We start from the raw sequence: 15,645 nt of genomic DNA, 5'->3' as shown, positions 1-15,645 counted from the left end.
CTTGTCTGCATATGGTATGAATGCTGAGGAGAGAGATAGCCAGGATCCTGGGGTGGCATGGATGCTGGCATGGATGCTGGAACGAGAGAGATAACTTGGATGCTGGAACGAGAGAGATAACTTGGATGCTAGGAATATCAACAGGTGTGATGGTCCGAGTGTGGCCAAAGATCTGTCTCAGTCTATCAAGTTAGTTTTTGAAGCACGGAAGATACAATAAATACTATAATAACGTGAGCGTCTTGTGGTTAAGACGAACGTGATGTGGGTGAGGTTTCCTCAGTATGTGTATTGTGGGTGTTTTGTTCTACTGTCTAGTTTGTGTGTGTTGCTGCAGAGTACTTACTCCATTCATAGTTCGAACCTCTTCCATTACTCATATATTGATATACCAAGTATATACATAAATATATACAGTCGTACATTCTTTGGTAGTCTCCCTTTATCATACCGGCATGAGAAGGTAAGGCGACATTAACACTAAACTCCTTGAATGGAAATATTACACTTAAGCACTGCGACACTGTCATCAAACAACCTGTTCTTACGATGCCTATCAAGAATATTAATTTCAATGAATCACTTGATCGTTGACGGTGTGGTCCATAGCGTGAAAATTATAGCATGAATGTGACGTAGGAATGCATAAAATCGCGTCACGTGTTGTATCCAGTTATTGTTGTGATGTTTAGTGATCAACTGACTGATGAATATAATATTCAATTATCTTTCGTTAATAACGTCTAGTATTTTATTAAATGGTGAACAAAGTTTCGGATTTATTATATATGTGTCTTATTGAGATTTACCTGGAACATACATGGAAAGGTGTTCTTGAAGTTCGTTTACTTCCTTAGCTTTGACTTGTGATAACTTGGTCCGACAGGCTGTTGCTTGGATATGAAATCAATGATGGGTAATTACATTCTCATCTTTCTGGCATTTCAAATTACTTTAAGCGCAACAACTAAGTTAACTGTAGAAATATGCTAAAATTATTGTACCTTCTCTCTCCTTAAAATATTAGTCGTTCTAGATCACAAACTTCACACTCTAAATGAACCATCTAGACATCTCTGTCGGTCACTCACCGCACTCAATCTCATGAACGTGCTCAGTGACTAAATGTTCAGTAGATTTACTTAATTCATCACTTAAGTATATTTTTTAATAATTGCAACTTGGTTCATGAACCTTTTTAGAGTTTGAATAAAAAACACAGTTATTCCGGTTCACATGTTGACATTCACACACACACACACACACACACACACACACACACACACACACACACACACACACACACACACACACACACACACACACACACACACACACACACGCACGCGCGCGTGACTCGTTCTCTCGTATCTGCCTCTGCGATCGCGCGGATCGCGAGACCTCCCACGAAAGGGCCTCGCGGCTGAGTGGACAGCGCTCGGAAGTCGTATTCCTAAGGGCCCGGGTTCGATTTCCGGCGGAGGCGAAAACAAACGGCCAGAGTTTCCTTCTCCCTGATGCTCCTATTTACCTAGCAGTAAATATGTACCTGGGAGTTAGACAGCTGCTTTCTGGTGTGTGTGTGTGTGCGTTAGAGAGAAATATATGTTTTAGATATAATAGAGGAAAAATAGATTGGTTAGAAAGGCGGGGTCCAAGAGCTAATAGCTCGATTCTACAGCCAAAAATAGTAAATACACAGTTACTATAATTTTACTATAATTTTCAATTATATGAAACACCATTTTTCACCATTTTCTCTCTTTTTACTTCTTCTCTTCTTTCTCTCTTCACCATTTTTCTCATACCACCTCTATCCCTTTCATTTTCCTTGTTCTTCCCCTGTGTGTGTAAGCGTGCCTGGTTGTGCGTGTGCGTATGTGTGTGTACACGTGCCTGGAGGTGTGTGCGCGCGCGCGTGTGCCTGTGTGCGTGTAAGTGCACTGAAAACCTTGAGTCATTACACCCAGCCAGCCCTGCTTCACCTTCCAGCGACCACACATTACTTGGCTGTGTTTTATGGGACTCGTAACGGAACACCTGTGTGTAGTGGTCGCTACCAGCCCACATTAAACCCCATGAAACCTTCTAATTCAACCTCATTCACACCCACTTCATCGGTCACACTCCCACCCACAATCTCATACTATCTCATCTCCCACATACTTCCATACCTTCACTACCACCTACTCACTAATCCTCGATTCCATCCACTGCTTCACTCTCATATCCACCTGCTAACTCTTACCCATCCATCATGCATCCCTTCTCCCACCCAATCGTCCAGTCTCTAACCAACTATCCCATTCAAGTTTCCTCTCCCTGGTCAATGTTCCCACACATCAATCCACCGACCATCTTCCCCTCCCACCTCCTCTAGACCTTGACCATGTACAATAGAGTAGTTAGTGCTCTCTGCCTGTTAACTATAATTTTTGGATTGAGTCTTGATTCCTCATGTACTGGGTGAATGTTATTCTTTAATTGGTTTGCATTCGTGGAGTGATAGTCTTGATTGGGAGGTTATGTATAGTGATACGTTATTCTTTGATTGAGCATTAGAATCTGTATGATATATTTCATTATTTATATACTAGGGGGTATTTTCTTCCTTGACATTGCATGCACATGTGATATATGATGTAATTGATCATGCGAGGATAAGTCGTATTTTATTCCCAGCTTTGCATATATAAGTTGTATGTTTTTATTGATTAGTATATATATATGTGATATTTTATATATGATCACGTATAGCTAAGTGTTTTTCTTTAATATATTTACCATCACATATTATTATTATTATTATTACTATTATTATTTGCAACGAAGTCTCAATAACATGATATTTCAATGAAAATTATTCTGAGGTAATGGAGTGACTTGAACTCGCGTTCTGGTGATTTCCAGATGCCTGCCTTAACCTTAACCTTAATGAAATCACAATCACGCCATTGTGATTTCATTGCAATCTGACTTGGGCGTAAGAGTGTGGACGCCAGTACCGTGGGCCAGAGTGTGGTCGGGTAGACTGTAAAACCCTGGTTGGGCTCCGGTTTGGGGCCTCCAGAACCCCTCCAGAGAACTCAGTAGAGTTTTGGGTTGGACGACTTTTGTACCATCGTGGCCGAGTCGGTTAAGGCAGGCGTCTAGGGAATCACCAGAACCCGAGTACAAATCACTCCATTGCCTCTATTATTTTAATATTTTATTTATTTGTTACTTTACTTGCTGTGCTTCTGTAAGTTTTCATTGGGTTTTTGTGTAGATGCTTTCTAATTTAAGTTCTTCTGTACGTGTTCCATCTTTGAGGAAATATCTCGTTGAAAATTTCTATGAATGTTTACCAATAAACTGTAACAGTGTTTATATAAATGCTTGTAGGTATTCATCACCAAACTAAGAAAAGTGCCAGATGAATTCTCTTATTAAATTATGTGATAATTTTGTGTAAGCTAAGATTTGATATTTGCTTTCTGTTAAACACATTTTCTTTTTGTTTCAGGTAATAGTGGTGTTACGTGACGGGTAAACCCTTAAGAAGACTTTAAGAAGTTAGTAAATAAATATCCAAGGTTATGGTGTAAGGAGGAGATTTCAACAATACAGTAAGTGGGAATCCAAGGTGATGGTGAAAAGAAGAGATTTCAATAAGACAGTAAGTAGAAATCCAAGGTGATTATGTAAAGGGGCGATTTGATCAAGACAGTAAATAGGAGTCCAAGGTAATGGTATAAGGAAGAGATTTCAACAAGATAGTAAGTAGGAGTCCAAGGTGCTTTTTTATAGAGAAGAGCACAGCAGAAAAATAAAGAGGAACCTAAGATGAATGCGTAAAGAGGAGACTTTAACAAAAACAGTATGGAGGAATCTAAGATGACTGTGTACAATAAAGAGTTCAAGAAGACAGTAAGCAATAACCCAAGGTACTGGCTCCTAAGTGAAATATAAAAAAAGGAAGTAGGTATCCAAAGTGTTGGTATACAGCTGAGATTTTAACAATATTGTAAGAAGGAGTCTAAGGTAATGGTGTAAAGGAAATATATCAACTACACAGTAAGTAAAATTGCATGGTAATATACGGCACAGTAGAGTTCACTAAGACTGTAGGATTCCATAGCGACAGTTCAAGACTATTGTGATGGTTCTAAACAAAGCTTAACACTATAGTAACTGGGAATGCAAGATGATGGAGTCCATGAGTATCGTTTCATCTGATTTTATATATAAAATCTTTTAAAACTAATGTTTTCTCAAAGTCCGTCAGCTCAGCTGTTTATCTGTCCGCCTGTTTCTTTGTCCTTCCATATATTTATCCATCTATTTACTCACCTGTTAACCAGCTCGTCAGCTTTCCCGTCTATTTGCCTGTTTATCTCCCCTTCCTGTTTTTGTCTCGTGTTCGTCTATATGTTTGCCTGTTTCTCAGTTCCCCCATCTATCTTATCACCTGATTATATATATGTTTCTCAGTTCACCCGTTTACCTGCACCGCTGTTCACTCATGTATCTGACTGTCTGTTGCTCCATATGTTCACTCTTCTCTCCGCTTTTCTGACTGGCCATCTGTTCACACACTATCTCCCCATCTGGCCATCAGTTTGATCGAAATAACTTTCCGGATTGATATATTATATGCCATTTGTGTCACTCTTGTTTATTTAGTCTTCACAAAACACGAACACGTGAGAGTCGAGGTGCAATTAATTCAATATTAAATTAGCACTACCGTCACACACCAGCGCTCCAGCGGTATAAAACATCATACAACAGTTGAGCAAACAGTTAAGTTAAATCTTGCTAATTAAAAAAACTGAGCACATTCTCGCAAACAGTGTAATTACAAATCTGATTTGCAACACATCGGTAACCGCATATAATGTTATGTACTTTCCTATTTGCGATATAGCTAACATATGTCAATTGCACTATGTCAAATTTTTTCCTGGGTACTAAGAGTTATATTCTTATAGCTTATGCCACCAAAGTATAGAAAATGACAGTTTTGACCTTTGCTTTAGGGAAAATGTCTTGAAGGTCACTTGAAGACAGTTCACTCCTAATCAGAGACATCAGTTGTGTTACATAGTGTTATCACTGGTGCCAGATATCAATTTTCTATCAATCATTTACGTTGAAATGCAGTGGTGGACTTTTGGTTTTTATTTAGAGGTTAAATACTTAATGCCTAAAAGGTTCAATTTTGTTCTGTCCCAAGTATTAAAACGTTGTTGTTCTATTCCTGTTAAACGTGAATCTTTTTGCTAAAAGGATGTGTTGCCTCGAGGAATTTTCTTGGAACAGGAGTTTAGGATGATAGTGTTGTCTAAGCGCCTCGTTTTGCAGCAGAAGTTAGAAGCATTTGTGTTGCATAAAGTACTCATTTTGCAATAATAATTATTTGAACTTGTGTTCCTGGGGGTTTCGTCCATTGGTGGTAGCAATGGTAGTGGCATCAGTGAGGGGTTATCTTGAGGTTATCTTGAGATGATTTCGGGGCTTTAGTGTCCCCGCGGCCCGGTCCTCGACCAGGCCTCCACCCCCAGGAAGCAGCCCGTGACAGCTGACTAACACCCAGGTACCTATTTTACTGCTAGGTAACAGGAGCATAGGGTGAAAGAAACTCTGCCCATTGTTTCTCGCCGGCGCCAGGGATCGAACCCGGGACCACAGGATCACAAGTCCAGCGTGCTGTCCGCTCGGCCGACCGGGGTGAAGGTGGTTGTTTTAGAGCTTTTGACAGGTGTGCGGTAGCTAGCTCACGCGTGTGTCACTCAGGTGCCACTCACACCTCCACAACCAACACTTGACACTACAAGTGCTGCAGATCCTCCTCAGTCCACAGAAGCTCCCACAACCTCTCCACCCTCACTCGCACGTAACTTAACAAACACCAAAGTCTCAGCGATTATCAACAGTAATACTGGGAACTATTTAACAGCTTTGTGTAATGTGTATCAACCCTTCCCCCCCCCCAAACACACACACACACACACACACACACACACACACACACACACACACACACACACACACACACACACACACACACACACACACACACACCTGCCTCGGCTTGCGGTTGGATGTCTGTTTTAAAATATTTATTAACCTCAACATTGAAAATGTGGCGTTAGATCTTTCAGCGAGTGTCTGTGGATATAAGCTGGGGAAGTTAAGATTTGGGAAACATCTGGGTATAAATACTGGATTGAAAAGAAAGTTTGTTGATTTATTGAACAAATTCAATATGAGATGCAGGATCAATGGAATTTTGAAAGCGTTGGTTAGATTTATATGTGAATTATTTTGAGGGGGATATAGATAAGAGCTGCAACGTATGAGACAATTGGCCTTATGCAATTTTCTTTATTCATGTGTTTTTATATAAACTCGGCCTTTAGACCGCTCTTGTTCCTTCATGCAATGAATTGGTAACATTTGAAATTTCTTCGTTAATGAAGACACTTGAAAGATACAAAAAGTAAATTAGTGTCTAATCTATCCCAATTGGCTATATTCCATAACACATAATATATATATATATATATATATATATATATATATATATATATATATATATATATATATATATATATATATATATATATATATATTATATATATATACTCACGCATTTTCCGTTATGAAGGAAGAAACTATTGGGCCACAGAGCAGCCAACATGATAAGTCATTTTTAGCTTCATTAACACTGTGAACAAACTTCTTGATATTTATCTTCTCGATATAAGTTAGTCGTCAGCTGTTCCTGCAGTTTCACCCTCGAGGTAGTGCGCTGTTATGTTGTTAATTACGCAGAGTTCGTGTACTCGGGCGGGGCAGAGGAGGTGTTACTAACGGTGAACAGTAGAGGCATTGAAGACTCAAGTGGATTTACATTTGTGGCAGATATTTGGTCTCCAGCAAATAGGCACGCACACACACGCACATATTTAATATGAATATACATAGACGCACTTGCAAAAGCATATGCACACACGTACGCACGCATGTACGCATACACCCACACCTACACACACACACACACACACTCACACAACGTTTTGGGCGCTGGTAGGTGAGTGGACAGCGTGCGGGATTCGTAATCCTGTGGCCCGGGTTCGATTTCCGGCGCCAGCGAGGAACAATGGGCAGAGTTTCTTTCACCCTGCTGCCCCTGTTACCTAGCAGTAAATAGGTACTTGGGAGTTAGACAGCTGTTACCGGCTGCTTCTTGTGTGTGTGTGTGTGTGTGTGTGTGTGTGTGTGTGTGTGTGTGTGTGTGTGTGTGTGTGTGTGTGTGTGTGTGTGTATGTGTGTGTGTGTGTGTGTGTGTGAAAAATGTTAGTAGTATCAATTGATTGACAGTTCAGAGGCGGGTCGAAAGAGCAGAGCTCAACCCCCGCAAGCACAATTAGATGAATACATACACACACACATCAACCCATTCTCCTATTTAGATAGTAGTTTTTGTAACTATGCGCACCATTGTACAAAGATTGACGTTCTAAGCAATTAGATTGTAGAACTTTGTACTATTTACTCTATAGAGTCGGGGAAAATGAAGCTAAAAACAAACTTAAATATTCCTAGGCCTAGTATAGCACACATATATACCATATTAGGCCTCAGATAGTGTGTATTAGGCATAGGAAGGTTACGCTATGTTAGTTTAATTTGTCTTTCCAAGATAAGTAGGAAATATTTTTCCTGTTAGAAATAGAGAGTTTTTGTATTACATGGAAACTTCGGCAAAATATAATATATTGGTGCATTATTATGACCACAAGTATAGGGGGGTCGGGTTTCATGCCTGGTGGTGGACGATGGGTGACCCGTATCTCATCCGTGACAACCACAGGTGATTGGCTGATGGCAGATGATGGGAAGGGAGGCTGCTGTTATGGGGATGGTTTGGGGTTGAGGTGGGTGGGGGCAGGGGAGGCTTAGAGAGAGGCTTGGCGATCTAGTTCACAATGTGTTTAATGGATATTAAAGAACTATACACTCGTATTAACTCACCACACGCACGCACCTGGGCGCACACAGACACTCACACTCACACACACTGACATACACACAGTGTGGTCTGGTAGATGAGTGGACAGCGCGCTGGACTCGTAATTCTGTGGTCCGGGGTTTGATTCCCGGCGCCGGCGGAAACAATTGGGCAGAGTTTCTTACACTCTGATGCCTCTGTTACCTAGCAGTAAATAGGTACCTGGGAGTTAGCCAGCTGTTATGGGCTGCTTCCTGGGTGTCTGGGTGTATGTGTGTGTGAAAAAAGTAATTAGCAGTTAGTAACAGTTGATTGATTTGACAGTTGAGAGGCGGGCCGAAAGAGCAGAGCTCAACCTCCTGCAAGCACAACCTGATGAATACAGACACACACACACACTCACACACACACACACACACACACACACACACACACACACACACACACACACACACTCACACACACACACACACACACACACACACACACACACACACACACACACACACTCACACACACACACACACACTCACACACACACACACACACACACTCACACACACACACACACACACACACACACACACACACACACACACACACACACACACACACACACACACACACACACACACACACACACACACACACACTCACACACACACACACACACACTCACACACACACACACACACACACACACACACACACACACACACACACACACACACACACACACACACACACACACACACACTCACACACACACACACACACACACACACACACACACACACACACACACACACACAGTTTAGAAGCCAGTAATGGAAACTGCAGCTCCAACAGTTCACTCCAATCTAAAGAAACACACAAAAACTGGAGCACGTTCAGAGATATGCCTCGAAGACTGATTTCAAAATTAAGATAATTTATTTATAGGAAAGACTGAGAAAGATGGATAGAGTTCCTTGGAATGAGAATGGAAGCAGAATATCATTTTGAGAATAACAGTGTTGCGCAAGCAAATCCAGAGCTCCATTTGAAACGTTTGAACCCAAACAACATATCGAACCTATCAAAGCCGAGGCTCCGAAAACGTCAGTATTAACGTACTAAAATCTCCACTAAAGCCTCCCAAGATTGACGCACCTGTAGATTCCGTTAACAATTTGATATATTAACTCAGAGGACCGGCTCATAGCAAGAAACTCGGATACGCTTTTGATGCTAAGCAACGGAATGTACTAAAATGGATGAAGGTCAAAACTCTCATTGTAAACAAATATTTAAATAACTAGAATGAAGAAATATGTTATGAAAGAGTTGGAAAATAAAAGACAATAGCAAGAAACAATACCAGGTCTTGGGTTCTGAAGACACTTGCAAATACGTGAAGAACGTCACAAGTTCACAGATGAGTTACAGGTCATCTAGAAGACAAACGCTACGACAATTTTCATTTAGAGCAACAAAACACGAAGCTCTGAGCTGCAGATCGATATCTGTCACATTTATGCTATGCTAAATGATAGATTAGATAATAAGAAAGACACTTAGATAACACCTAAAATGCACGAATCTTATCACAGTCCATTCAGCGCGGATTCTATCATGAGGTCTTCATATTTTACTAATAAGGCTGTCTTGAGTGCAGATTCATGGGCTGCAATAGTGCTATGAAGCCCAGATTACTGGGCTTCATTAATAATACTATTGAAGCTGCAGTGATTAACGCTGTATCTCAGTGATAGAAGTTAGTGAACCATGATGAGAAATATTGGGCAAATGTTGCAACTGGAGTCATGCAAGGGTCGGCCCTGGAACCTTTTCTGCTCATAATATTACCACCTACCAGGATAGATACTGTCGACCAAGTGACTATTACCAGAAGATACAAAGTTCACCTCCTCCTTCCCTCTTTTTTATCAGCGTGGTTCACCTCCTCCTTCCCTCTTACTTATCAGCGTGGTTCACCTCCCTCTAGCCTGCCTCAGTGACACACCATTCCACCAATGGAGATCTGTCATATAATTAACAATTTCCACCTTCCTTTCACTCTTTTTTTTTCCTATATGGAAGATTTGTTTTTTTCCACTGCCGTTCCACACAGTTCAGCTCTTCCATCCCACCAGGAATCCCTTCCCTTTCAGGTACAGTTATGTAAACAATAATACGGTACTTTACTGCTCCTTTTCCATCTTTGTTTTTTTCCTTCATCTTTTTCTCCGTTTCCTTCTCCTCTGTACTTCCTTCAATTACTCTCTCCATCCCCATTGTACATCTCTTCTCCCCTACTCTAATGACCGTTCCCCACCCACATGGGGGTCCGCGACCCCCCCATGTTCCTTCTCCATCCCATGCCCTTCATCACCACAATGCCCCTCCCTCACCCCCATGCCCCTCGCCAAAAGGAAAACCTGCAAGTCATTTATATCAACTCCTGCTGCTGTTGAACGCCACTACAAGCCGCCAGGTGCCCCGGGGTATGACCGTTATACGTTCAGTGGTATGATGACGTTACGCACCTTCAGTTATCCTGGGATATACCCGTTATTCCCTTACAAGTTGCCAGATAACTCCAGGGTATAAGGCGTTATTTATTCTCGTGGCTTGATGGTGTTGTATTCAGGCATACAATATGCTCTTAAGAAATAGGTTTATACATTCTTGAACAATTTGCCATCGGTACTAGAAAAAAATTAAACCAATTGAACATTCTGAATTTATCGGAAAGATTACAATTTTACATAACTTTAAGATTTTAGCACGTTAACTATCCGATTTTAGGTCAATTTGACATTGAATCGATGATTGTGTGGGTAGATCCCATCAATATATTGATGACATATCCATGCCTATAAACCACGACCGTAGCGAGGTGCAGGATGCATATAGGACTACCGACCTTCTAACACATAAGATGTTATCAATGGCAGAGTTGGTATAGTACTGGGCTGCTCACTGGTTTAACATCCATATGATCTACTTTCGAATCCTTGTCAGCGTATTAGAGTGCTGTTGAGCCATACATTTATACGCAAAGATAATCGCAAAAAAACACATGATTCTGTTATGCATAAGTATCCACTAGGAAAATGTAACTGAAACGCTTAGATTGCCCACGAGATAATCACCTAGGAAGTAATACAAAGTCATCTTGAAATTGTTGTTGTTTAAGATTCAGCTACTGAGAATAAAAAGTTCCAAGTAGCACGGGCTATGGTGAGCCCGTAGTGGACTTACCTGGCACAGGAGCGGGGCTGTCACTTGTCACCTTAAAGGTGCAGTACACAAGAGCACCGTTATTTAATAAAGCCACCTGTGTACCACCTGAGTGTAGCAACGGAGAGAGACGCCTGTGTTACCTCACCGTGACCAGCGCCCACTCGCTATGTTCACACAGATGTTCGCGTGTTTACCAGTATTTGCAAGGATTGATGAAGGGGGTGGGGAAGGGAGGGGAGAGTACACTCGCACACTCTTCCGTTGGTGGGACGGAAGAGTGTACGAGAGAGAGGGGTGTGTGCGTGTGTGTGGGAAGGAGGGTAAATGTGGGATTATTATTTTTTTTTGTATTATTATTTTCTACCACAAACGTGTCCACACATTTACAATGCTAACCAGAATATATACATTTTCTTCTGTCCTCCATGGACAGGGTTAGAGATGTGTTAAACATATAGCTAAATTTGGGATGGATGGAAGGTTGAGCGAGAAAGGAGTGTGTGAAGGGGACTGTGGGGAAGGTTAGGCAGAGTGAGGGAGGGTAGGCAGATTGATTGAAGGAGGGAAGAGAAAGGACAGAGTGTAGATGGAAGAGAAAATATGGAATGGGGAGGAGAATGTGGGTGGGAAGAGAATTCGCGAGAGAGCTCTATAGAGCGATTCTTAACGATATAACCCACACTGGGAGTCTTTCCCTCATCTGGTGACTTTTTCTAGTCGAGGTTCCAGTTCACAAATAGTTATTAAATATAAGTCAAGTAGAAACAAAGGCAAAATACAACATTTATACAACTTGCTAGAATGTGACATTTCAGATTTCTGTTTAAAAAACTAGCCTATTTGGATGAATCAATAAATCCGACTAAATTACAGAATCATAAAGTTGTTTAAATTTGTTGAAGACTTACTTGTATATTATTTAAAGCCGCGTAAATTAATGCATTTAATACATTCCAAAAAAAATCGTTGGATTTTTCCATAACATAGACATTTTAATTTGGTATCTGAACAGAACCACAATTTGTCTGGTTTGAGCTTGGGTATATTTTAATAGCACCCCATCAGCTTTTTTATTAAGTTAGTATAAATGCAGAACTTTTCATGCTTTGTATATAATAGAAAGGCCTTCTTGAAATCACTCGCTTCCTTCTCTTTCTCTCCTCCGTTTTTTCCTCTTCCACCTGCTCCTCTTCCTCCTGCTCCTCTTCCACCTGCTCCTCTTCCTTCTCCTCCTGCTTCTCTTTCTCCTCCTCCTCCCCATTTATCAAGTGACACCAGCCGTATCTCACATTTTAAGCCATGGATCCCATAACGTGATTACAGTTAACTCTTCACACAACCTTTACTGCTCTGCTTCGGATGAATCTCAAGCCCCGACAAATCTGTTCCCTGCTAGCGAGCCAATAGCATGACAGTTACAGACGATTAAAATAACAATTGATGGTTGCCTTCAGCCTGATTTTCCCGTTGTTAAATTAACACATTAGCAAAACTATTACTTATTTTTTCCTCCATATATTTGCAACTGTTTTGTAGTGTCTCAGAGGTTATTCTGCTTCCATACATTGAGAACTTCATATAGCATGGATTACGTACCGTTTTATTCTCATTTCATAGCCTTGCTATCTTGGCCATCCACATTCTCATTCTCTGTCTGTCTGTCTGTCTGTCTGTCTGTCTGTCTGTCTGTCTGTCTCTCTCTCTCTCTCTCTCTCTCTCTCTCTCTCTCTCTCTCTCTCTCTCTCTCTCTCTCTCTCTCTCTCTCTCTCTCTCTCTCTCTCTCTCTCTCTCTCTCTCTCCAACATATTGTACCTCCTTCAGTAAAAGTATGATCAGTCTAACTTTGTCGTGAAATCTTGTAAACAAATGGCTTTCTCTTCTTTCAACGAATGTCATATAATTGAGAAAGTTATATTGTCTTCATCAGCGGGGAGTCAGCTTTCCCATACTTGTTGTTGCTGTTCGCGTAGCAACGCTAACACATCGATACAAGTTTATGTCCCCCCAACTGAGTTGGCACGAGTCAGTAGCAATGAACTCCAAGGGGAGAGCCCTGCTTATCTTCAATCTCGGATCTGTAGGTCTTTCTGTTTGGGATATGCAGGTCTGTCTGTTTAGGTTTCGTTGGTCCTTTTGTTTAGGATCTGTAGATCTGATTGATTGTTTTTTTAGGATGGCTTTCAGTTTGGATTCACAAGGTTTTTTAGTTTTTTTTTCTATGGGTTTGTTCTTGAATTTGGGGTCATTAGGTAAGCCTTCTGACTGTCTTGGACACGTAGGGGTCCTCTGCCTGTCTGTGAATAGTAGGACTTCCTGTTCTTCTTTATTTGCATTAAATATATCGTGACGCGAAGTGGATGAGTCTCGTTATGCAAATGTGTTTCCATTTTCGTCTTCGTGTATGTCTTTGTCTTTGTCAAATGTTCGAGTACAAACATAATATCACTTGTAAATTGGTGTAGAAACACTCGTAAATTTCCTTTGCCTTTGTAGTGCTATATTAGTGTTGTATTAATTTAAAACTTAGGTTGTTTCAAGTATGTTTAATACCATATTAGTTACACGTCATACAAGGTCTCTAAATGACAATCATGATCATTATAAAGACCATTTAGAAGCTAAGTTTAACACAATGCATTTGAATTAACAATATTTGTGAATGGGGGAAGTATAACAAGATTTCTAAATATAGAAATACCAGCACATTTTTAGAAACAAATTCCTAGCATTAACAACAGTGTAAGTATTCTTATTCATTTTCTTAAGAACTATCAACGATAACTTTTGAGTAATTGTGGGTGAAATCTGTTTCATATATTTGACATTTCTTCATCTATGAACAGTGAGCTACAAACATGGAAGAAAACACTATGTACAAATCCACAAAGGCCGGGACGAGGGTTCGAACCTTCATCCGAGAGGATCCCAGACGCTGGGTCTGGGATCCTCTCGAACGTAGGTTCGAATCCACGTCACAGCCCTTGTGGATGTGTTCATTTGATGCATCACGCTATCGTGATTTCTGTGTGTAAAACACTGTGTTTACCTCAGACATGGTGTGGTGCGTCACAGTGAATATAACAGAACATTGGTTAAATTTAATTATTCTTTGTTCATGGTTCTCTCTAAAAATTTATATTGAATCGTTTTCTTAAAGATGTTCATAAACATGAAAATGGTAGTTGGTAGGATAAGATAACTTAAACTTACTTCGGTGGGAATCTACAAAATCCTTTTTTATTTTTTTAATTTATACGATGATACGGACCACTATTTTTTTTCACTTAGACTTTTTCACCTCATGTCTCTTTGTCAGTGTGTCTGTGTTTTTTCTGTCTCTGTATCTCTCTCTCTCTCTCTCTCTCTCTCTCTCTCTCTCTCTCTCTCTCTCTCTCTCTCTCTCTCTCTCTCTCTCTCTCTCTCTCTCTCTCTCTCTCTCTCTCTCCCTCTCTCTCCCTCTCTTTCCCACTCTCACGATACAGCCCCCAGCCGCTGTCTAACTCCGAGGTATCTATTCATTGCTAGTTGAACAGAAGCAGAGCATCATGTGAAGAAAGTGCCCAATTGTTTCTGTTTCGGCCGGGAATCAAACCCGGGTCCCTGGATTGCGAGTTGCTGATTTTGTCCACTCGGCTGCACCCCCCCCACCCCCTTGTGTACTCACTTAGTTGTGCTTGTGGGGGTTGAGCTCTGGCTCATTGGTCCCGCCCCTCAACTGGCAGTCAACTTGTGTGTGTGTGTGTAGTAAAATTGCATAGCGGGAATTCGACCTCTGGACCATAGATTCATGTAGCAGTGTGAACATTCTTGTGGGTACCAGGCAGAGCGTGTTGTAATTAAACTTGTGGCCACCAGGGGGACACCAGATGTTCTGCTTCTGCTGTTAATCCCCCAGACTTGTCTGCCTTAGTGGGATTTCTCCCACAGCTCCAGACCAAATGTGCTGTTGACAAAACTGGTCATTGTGCTCGTTACCGACATCATCTACCTATTTTCAGTATACTGTATATAAAAAAACATATTAATGATCGTTAGTAATATTGACTTAACCATCAACAACAATAATCATTTACTAAATAGCCAAAAGCATTGAAAGTTAAGTTTTCGATCCTTTGGACACCATATTGATCAATTGAAACACAATTAAAAAATACGAGAACTACGGCCTACTACACCCGGATCTCTTTCCCTATCTATCTTCCCCTCTGTTTCAATTCTCCCTTCTCTCACTCCCCTCTCATTTCTCTTCTTAGTTCAGTATTACTGATCACAATCCCCATTTGGGAGCCAAAATTACAAAATGGAATTAACAACTAAAGAAAAAATTAGAAAAATGGAAATATAGGAAGTATGAAGAACTGGGAAAACACTTAAAAATTCCGGCTCCCATTATGCTTTATAGCGCCGCCCTATTTTGA

General features: G+C 40.8%; 1 protein-coding gene across 7 annotated transcripts in view; it reads left to right on the top strand.

Annotated features, from left to right (window-relative positions):
- Positions 1-15,645, top strand: part of f (espin protein forked) — a 350,799-nt gene that overhangs the window by 249,565 nt on the left and 85,589 nt on the right. The gene's annotated exons all lie outside the window — the stretch shown is intronic.

The sequence above is a fragment of the Procambarus clarkii genome, chromosome 83 (assembly GCF_040958095.1).
Source record: "Procambarus clarkii isolate CNS0578487 chromosome 83, FALCON_Pclarkii_2.0, whole genome shotgun sequence".
NCBI lineage: Eukaryota > Metazoa > Arthropoda > Malacostraca > Decapoda > Cambaridae > Procambarus > Procambarus clarkii.
The sequence above is the reverse complement of the archived record's forward strand: the minus strand, read 5'-3'. Positions and strand labels throughout refer to the sequence as shown.